The sequence below is a fragment of the Triticum dicoccoides genome, chromosome 3B, assembly GCF_002162155.2.
Source record: "Triticum dicoccoides isolate Atlit2015 ecotype Zavitan chromosome 3B, WEW_v2.0, whole genome shotgun sequence".
Taxonomy (NCBI): Eukaryota; Viridiplantae; Streptophyta; class Magnoliopsida; order Poales; family Poaceae; genus Triticum; species Triticum dicoccoides.
Genome location: NC_041385.1, coordinates 836,294,828 through 836,303,961, shown reverse-complemented (window position 1 = coordinate 836,303,961; position 9,134 = coordinate 836,294,828). Strand labels below are relative to the sequence as shown.

Sequence of the window (9,134 nt, the reverse complement as noted above, 5' to 3'; positions counted from 1 at the left end):
TCGAACTAGCAGTAGCGCTCATAAGGAAAACGCGATATAGCTAACTTATCTATAGCGCGTTTTGGTGAAAAACGCTACTGCTAGTGAAAGCAGTTATTTCTTTTGTTTATCCCAATATCAGTAATGCTTTGTCCTGAAAATACGCTCTAAGTCTAAGCAATGTAAAAACATCAAAAATATACATTGGTCATCATTGATCTTTTTGTGTAGAATCTAAATAGTCAACATGAATCCTCACTATACCTGTATAGGTATAGGCGAGGATTCAATATGCAGCCACAAATCATAGACATATAGTTCAATGAAGACCAAGTGCTCGAGATAGGTTGAGAAGTAACATATTTAAGGTGGTAAACACCTTGTTCGCTTAGCAGTATGAGACTAAACTTAATTAGTTGTGGTGATACTTACAAGTAGCGAGTTTTGATGAAAAACGCTGCTACTAAGTACTTTAGCAGTAGCGCGTCCCTTGGAAGGGCGCTACTACTATATCTAGCCTGGAGGCAACACCGTGGCAGTTATAGTAGTAGCGCTCATTTCACCTAGAGCGCTACTGCTACTTAGATATTATTAGCGCTCTTTACTGAATCTTGCTACTGCTAATTAGCAGTAGATTCTGTGTATAAAGTTTTCCCTAGTAGTGTCATACTGATACAACTCTACTCACTAGCCACGTTTACTTCCCATGGCCATGGCAACCCATCAGCTGCTTCTTACTGTCATCCGGATCAGGCTGCAGCACTTCTCCAGCTAAAGCAATCCTTCATCTTCGACTACTCCACCACCACACTATCTTTCGTGGCAACATGGTACTGACTGCTGCCACTGGGAGGGTGTCGGCTGTGATGATGGTCATGTCACTGTACTTGACCTCGGTGGTCGTGGTCTCTACAGCTACGGCTGCCATGCAGCGCTCTTCAACCTCACCTCCCTACGCTACCTCAATCTCAGCAAGAACGACTTTGCTGGATCTCGCATTCCGGCAGCTGGCTTTGAGAAGCTATCCAAGCTCACTCACCTCAACCTTTGTAACTCAGGCTTCTATGGCCAGATTCCGATCGCCATCGGCAAGCTCACGAGCCTCATATCATTGGATCTGTCGTCCAATTACAATCTGGGGCTAAGAGACCCCAGCTTTGAGGCATTATTAGCAAACCTTACCAATCTAAGGGAACTCTATCTTGACGGGGTGGATATATCTGGAAGCGGAGAAGAGTGGTGTTGTGGTCTAGGCAAAGCTGTCCCCCATCTCAAGGTTCTTAGCATGCCATATTGCCAGCTCCGAGGTACAATTGACTGCTCCCTGTCTAGTCTCCGATCCCTTACAACGATCAACCTCAACAGTAATTATATTTCTGGAGTGGTTCCTGAATTCTTTGCGGACTTTCTCGACTTAAATGTTCTTCGACTTAGCTCTAACAGCTTCAGTGGTTGGTTTCCGGGGAGAATCTTTCAACTCAAGAACATAAGAGTGCTTGATGTGTCAAGCAACAGTCAACTCTCGGGACATTTAACAGAATTTGCAAATGGGTCTTCTCTCGAGACTTTGAATCTACGGTCTACTAATTTCTCGATGAGCCCATTTAGCAACATCCAGTCTCTGAGGGAGCTAGGTTTTGATGGTAGGTCAATTTTTGTGGAGCATACAGATTTATTGTTCAACAAGCCCAACTGTTTGCAAAACTTGCATCTCTCTTTTGCACAATTTTCAGGGGAGTTAAAGGCCATTTTTCTTGTGGATTAGTAGCCTTAAGAACTTGACAACCTTAGGAATCTCACAATTTTCCTGGGAGTTAGGGCTATTTTTCTCATGTATTAGTAGCCTCAAGAACTTGGCAAGCTTACAACTCTCTGATTACTCTTCATCGAAGATAATTCCCACCATGATTAGCAACCTCACCAACTTGAGAACTTTGGTAATAAGATCGGGACTCACTGGGCAAATACCACCATCAATTGGCAACCTGAACAAGTTGACTTCCTTGACAATATCTGATTGTGGCTTCTCTGGGCCAGTGCCATCTTCAATCGGCAACCTCACTAAACTAATATTCTTGGAAATCTCTGAGAGTGGTTTATCAGGTCGAATACCAACAGATATTGGACATCTCAGCCAGTTGATGTTATTAAACTTAGCAGGCTGCAGGTTTTCTGGAAAAATACGAAGTGTAATTACCAATTTGACTCAGTTGATATCTGTGGATCTGTCGGATAATAACCTTAGAGGTAAGATTCAATTCATAACTCAAGTATTCACTGTTACCATAATCTAGCCGACCGTCAATTAGCTAAATAAGCACATTAGGCATATACTCCCTCTGTTCCTAAATATTTGTCTTTTTATGCATTTCCAATGGGCTACCACATACGGGTGTCTATAGACATATTTTGAAGTGTAGATTCACTCATTTTGCTCCGTATGTAGTCACTTGTTGAAATCTCTAGAAAGATAAATATTTAGGAATGGAGGGAGTTGTTGAAATCTCTACAATATTACAACTCAAGAATATAAGAGTGCTTGATGTGTCAGATAACAATCAACTCTCGGGGCATTTACCAGAATTTCCAAATGGGTCTTCTTTTGAGACATTGAATCTACAGTCTACTAATTTTTCTGGTATCAAGATGAGTTAATTTAGCAACATCCTGTCTCTGAGGGAGCTAGGTTTTGATGGAAGGTAAATTTTTGTGGAGCATACGGATTTATTGTTCAACAAGCTCAACTCTTTGCAAAACTTGCAGCTCTCTTTCGCACAATTTTCTGGGGAGTTAAGGCCATTTTTCTTGTGGATTAGTAGCCTTAAGAATTTGACAAGCTTAGGACTCTCACATTTTTCTTGGGAGTTAGGGCCATTTTTCTCATGTATTAGTAGCCTCAAGAACTTGGCAAGTTTACAACTCTACAATTGCTCTTCATCCAATATAATTCCCACCATGATTGGCCACCTCACCAACTTGAAAAGTTTGGAAATAAGATTTGGATTCACTGGACAAATACCACCATCAATTGGCAACCTCAACAAGTTGACTTCCTTGACAATCTCTGCTTGTACCTTCTCCGGGGCAGTGCCATCTTCAATCGCCAATCTCACTAAACTAAGATTCATGGAAATCTCTGAGAACAGTTTATCAGGTCGAATACCAACAGATATTGGACATCTCAGCGAGTTGATGTTATTAACCTTAGCGGGTTGCAGGTTTTCTGGAAAAATACCAAGTGTAATTACCAATTTGACTCAGTTGATATATGTGGATCTGTCGGAAAATAACCTTAGAGGTAAGTTTCAATTCAGAACTAAAGTATTCACTGTTTGCATAATCTAGCCGCCAATTAGCTAAATGAGCACATTAGGCGTGTAGTTGTTTTAGCGTGCCATGGCAGCATTTTCTGGTACTTAGTGTTTTCCCATTTTTCTGTGAGCAAATGCCAGGCGTCCAGTTTGTAGGCTGTGGTGCGTGTGCGCTTTGCCGTTGGATGGCATGATCTGTTAGGAAGGCGGGCACCACAACTTAATTTGCTTAAGTCAAGGAATAAAAGAAGAGAAAGAGCTTAAAATCAGCAAGTCAGTTTTAGATGCGCAAAACCTTTGTCTTTGAACTTGTTTGTTGCCGTTGTTGGCTACAAGTGGTACCATAGCCATGTCCCACGATCCGGCAACCAGGGATTGGTCGCAGAGCCACCATGACTCCGCGCGGCATCACAGGACCTGGGACAGAGCAGGACCCGCCCCCAAGGGCTGAGGTGGTGGTGCGGGAAGCGACCTCGAGCGGCGCCCTCGCGATGCTGCAAGTGATTAGGGGTCAACTATTCATGCTGAATCGCAATTTGGCCGCCTTCCTTCTCTCCTATCCCTGCCTCGTTCTCTTCCTTCGCCCCTCGAGCCCCTCCCCTCCCTCAACGCCTCCACCTCCTCTTGCAATGCTGCCTCCTCCTGGATCTAATTGTCGCAACTGCCGCTGCCGGCTGTGGCGCTGAGTTGGGGCACCGGTTGACACCACGGTCAGGCTTCCCATATCTGCGTCAATGGACAACAACTGAATAGTCGCGCGCTGAGCTACCATCTGGCCTAGACATTTTCCCAAGAACTATGATGTGATATTACTAGCAAATGACAGTCATCACCAACTTTAGAATTGCTAAGCTCAAAACATTGAACCATCAAAGGATCCAATACCTACCAAAAAGAATACATAGCACCGAACTATCATGGATTAAATTATTTAAATGTGCGCATGTTATTGTTTAAAACACTTTCTAGGAATGCATATGATAAACAAAATTTACTATTAGTTGGAAAGGGAAATTACATCTAAGCCAGTGATAAAAAGAGTATGCTAAAAAACTATTGTGAATACGTACTACCTAAAAAGTATTTCCTCCATCCGGAATTAGTTGATGCTCAAATAGATGTATCTAGTACTGAAATACATGTAGATACATCTGTTTGAGCATCATCTAATACCGAAGCGAGGGAGTTGTGTATATTCTATCTAAATATTTTTATACACTACATACTATGAGTAAATAACCTCTGATGTGATATATATACTACTTAAAATGTATGAAACACATGTGGGGTGTGCCTACACCCGGTATTAGGGTAATTATTCCAAGATGAAGTAAAAAAAAATACAATTATCAAGCAAAGTCCAAGGACACAGGAATTGAAAATTAATTACAAAATACCATTACCAAGCAACTCAGATGAACCGAGTGTGCTAAAATTCCTACTTTAGATGGTCTTGAGCTATTTAGTAGATGCTTGCCGTGACCATAAAACAACTTCACCAAAAATTGAACTTATTTCCGTTTGCTATGATATGGCATGTATGGATATCATCCATGTAATTCTTCTACAACAAAGTCCAAGTGGTACTAGCTACAGCTTTTGGCCTTTTAAGATTATCCAACATTTAATGTTGTACATTACGTAATATATTATAACAAAGTTATCTTGTTCTTTGAAATATTTCTACTTCGGATTCATACTTTTATTCTACAGAAAATGCATTGTTTGGTCCTCATTACAATCTTAACATAGATTCATTTTGACTTTCCTTCAGGAGAGATTCCAACATCTCTATTCGCTTCTCCAGCAATGTTATGGTTGGATCTTTCATCAAACCAACTTTCTGGACTGATAAAAGAATTTGGTGGATTAAAAAAAATCTGATGTTACTGGATCTTAGCTCAAACAACTTAACAAGTTTAGTACATCTGAGCTCACTTTGGAAATTAAGAAAGCTTGGTCACTTGGGTCTCTCGAAAAAGAAGTTGTCCATTTTGGATGGAGAAGGCAATAAACCCACGGTACCATTACTCCCTAAACTCTTGATAGTAGGGTTTGCGTCTTGCAACATGACAACAATTCTTAGATTCTTGATGCATGTTAATCATATCGAAATGTTAGACCTTTCGAGCAACAAAATACATGGGAGTATACCCCAATGGTTATGGCAGAGATGGGATGATAGTCTTACAAGTCTAAATCTTTCACACAACATATTCAAAGATATGCAACTTACTTCATACGTTCTCCCATACAATTATTTGGAATCTCTTGACCTAAGTTCCAATATGCTGCAAGGCCAGATACCAATGCCAAACCTCTTGACAACAGCTAACACTTACCCTCAATTCTTGGATTATTCAAACAACATATTTTTCTTCTGTCATGTCTAACTTCACTACTTACCTTCGCCAAACTAGCTATCTCAAATTATCACGAAATAACATAAGTGGGCATATACCCCATTCAGTTTGCGACTTAAGCAACCTCGAAGTCCTTGACCTGTCATATAACAACTTCAGTGGCATACTACCATCTTGTCTGGTAGAAGAGAGCAATTTGGGTGTATTAAATTTGAGGGAAAATCACCTGGAGGGAACATTGCCTTACCGTGTTGGTAAGCACTAAAATTGATGTACATGGCAATAAAATTCAAAGGCAGCTGCCTAGGTCTCTTTCCAACTGTGCTGCCTTGGAGGTTCTAGACATTGGAAACAATCATATCGTTGATACTTTCCCATCTTGGTTGGGCAGGCTTTCCGATCTTCGTATCGTCGTTCTAGGATCCAACCTATTCTATGGCTCGCTTACTTATCCTAAAAGAGATAGAAAATACAGGGAATACTTCTCAAAGTTACAAATCATTGATATAGCCTCAAACAATTTCTTTGGAAATTTGGATCCACAATGGTTTCGGAGGTTCACATCTATGATGGCAAATTTCAGTGAGACGGGCAATATCTTAGGCAATCAAATATATTACGGAGACTACCATGATACTGTTGCAATCACATACAAAGGTCAATATGTGACTTTTGAAGAAGTCTTGACTACCTTAACCGCAATTGACTTCTCAAATAATGCATTGGAGGGTAACATTCCTGAATCAGTTGGAAGTCTAGTTTCACTACACATATTGAACATATCGGATAATGCATTTACAGGAAGGATTCCACCACAAATTGGTCGGATGCGTCAATTGGAATCGCTAGACCTATCATGGAACAAGCTTTCTGGAGAGATTCGACAAGAGCTAACAAATTTAACATTTCTTAGCACCCTGAACTTGTCTGGAAATAAGCTGGATGGAAGGATACCACAGTCACGTCAGTTTGCAACATTTGAGAACACTTCATATGAAGGGAATGCAAGGCTCTGTGGACCACCTTTATCCAAACCATGTGGCAGTTCAAGTAACCCAAATGAGGCACAAGTAAGCATACCCAAAGATCATGTTGATGTCATTTTGTTTCTCTTTGTTGGGGTGGGCTTTGGTGTTGGATTCGCGGCAGGTATTCTAATAAAATGGGGTAAAATCCGCAAATGGTTCTGGGTTGTGTGAAAATGGAGCGAAGACACAAGACTCACTGTCAGTACAATTATGCTATTAGCGGATGGAGCTATAAGTTGTAAGATGTCACCCTATCTTCTCACACTTATGTTTTATCATCTATCATGACTCGTGCATTGTCATGTTTATGTAACATTTGCTAGCAGATTGTGATGCTTATAAAGAAACTGCAATAATTGCTCAATTCCTAGTGTTGATACATGCAATCAATTAGAAGAGTGATACACTGTTCATCTCAGATTAAGATTTGCGGTGTCAACTAGATTGCGTTTCATGCCATCAATAATATGTCCTGATTCCCTGCCTATGGCACTAATGCCACATCAGTGCCTGCACCCGCCATTTTCTGAATCTTGCAGCTCTGATGTCCATTTGCTGATCTCCCATAATCATAGCCACTGTCTCCCTAGCAGTCTCATCACCCCTCCCTATTCCCTGCTCCAGTTTTGGCCGATTCTTGGTCAGCACAATGCCCACGGATTCATGGCCTCTTTATCTAGCCTCCCTCATCCCTTACCCTCCCCAAATTGAAAAGGAGCTATGGTTTTGTAACAGTTTTCACCGACCAAAGATGCCCATATTGTCTGAATTATGCTGACTTGCTGCATCGTGTTAATTGGTCAACTGGAAAACACAGTTTGGGTCGCAAATGTGAAACTGATATGGGATTGTTCTGCTTCAGTCTTTTGGACGAGTAGTTGTATGCGCTCTGTAAAAATCCTCACGGCAAGAAAGATTGAACACAAAGCTCCATTGCAATCTTGAGTGGAGTTCTTTGGGTTAACACTAGCTGCAGGGGTTAATTTCTGTACCTGAAACAAATTCTGAATGTGCTCCACACCATCCTCCCTCCCCTTCAGTAAATTGGCGGAAACTAAATGAATCGACCACAAAATCGATGAACTAGCGGCATCGAACATACTGGAAATTGCTATCGGACGAGATGTATGTACCTCGTGGGCTCAGATCCGGTATGGAGGCGAAGGGTCGACGTACTTTGCCCGGAAATCTTGGCCGTCGCGAGGGTCGCCGAGCATCCTGTTAGTGCTCCGGGTGTCCAAGCCGTCACCGTCAGACGGCGGGGAACAGGAGCGCGGCTCTGTTTTTCGGCCCCTCTCCGGCGACAGTAGACTCGGCGATGGCCCTCTTTTACTCGCGATGGGCTGACTGATGGGTATATGGGCCTGGGCTGGACGGGCGGAAGAGAGTGGCAAACAGAGTTTCCGGCCCAGTTTGTTCAGCCATGAACGGCGGTCCGAGTCGGACGGCCAGTCGTGTTGGTTGTTTCTCCCTCCCGGTGTTCTTGGACGAGTAGGACGTCTCTTCTCAGCACACCCCCTCAATAAAATGACACCTCTTTTCAGCCGAGAAAATCAATCAATCAAACAAGACGTCTCTCTCTTGTCAGCCGAGAAAATCAATCAATCAATCTAACAAGAGAGAGAGAGAGATCGGCGATGGTGCGCAGCGAACGGCACGGGCTGGGTGATTACGGGGCGTACCTCTGTGAACTAAACGAACGTGAGGAAGACCGAAGGAACGGGGTGGTGAGGAAGACGGCGCTCGAGTCGGCGCTGGATTGGGTCGAGCACCACAAGCCCACCGCCGTCGGTACGTACTACCTTACAGCTTTCCTTTCACTTTTAGAGATGCTCTAATGATTTCCCGGGGTTCGTCATACGTGGTTGATCCAAGCTGTGATGTGAAAGCAGGGGGTCTGTGCGCGGCGGGGGTGTGGTACAATTTGTTTTCGAGGCCTGGCATCAAGCCCGGTCAAGTAATCCTCCGCGCCTGCAGGTACCTACTCTGCTTCCTACTACTTGTATTTGCTTTGATTGGTTCTTCTCCGTTTTCTCAGCTAAACAATTTCTTCTTCTTCTTTTTGATTGACTGCCAGGAGATGTGCTCCCTACGCAGCGCTTGCATTAGCAGGGGCTGGTCTTTCCGCATATTACAAGTCGGAATCAGGGTTAAGAGCTTACCACCAGTACACAAAGCGATATGTCTCCTCAGATGTCAGTTCTCCCAAGAAGTAGCTAGGGCAGAGTGGCCTACACGAATATCAACAGCTTATACACAGATATTATCTTTCTGAGAAAAAAAAAGGTTACACAGTTACTACATCTTTAAAGTTTGAAACAGGTCGAAACTACATCGTTTTTGCGGGAATATGCATGTAATTTCTAATTTTTTTGACAATTAGAAGTTGAATGTAATTTGATGTACTTTGCTAGCTACCTACCCCTTGTTTTCTCTTTTCTTTTTAGCGAAAG

At 42.5% G+C, this 9,134-nt stretch overlaps 1 pseudogene; it reads left to right on the top strand.

Moving 5' to 3' along the window:
- Positions 1-6,852, top strand: part of LOC119280226 — a 136,755-nt pseudogene extending 129,903 nt beyond the window's left edge.
- Positions 6,853-9,134: the final 2,282 nt, after the last annotated feature.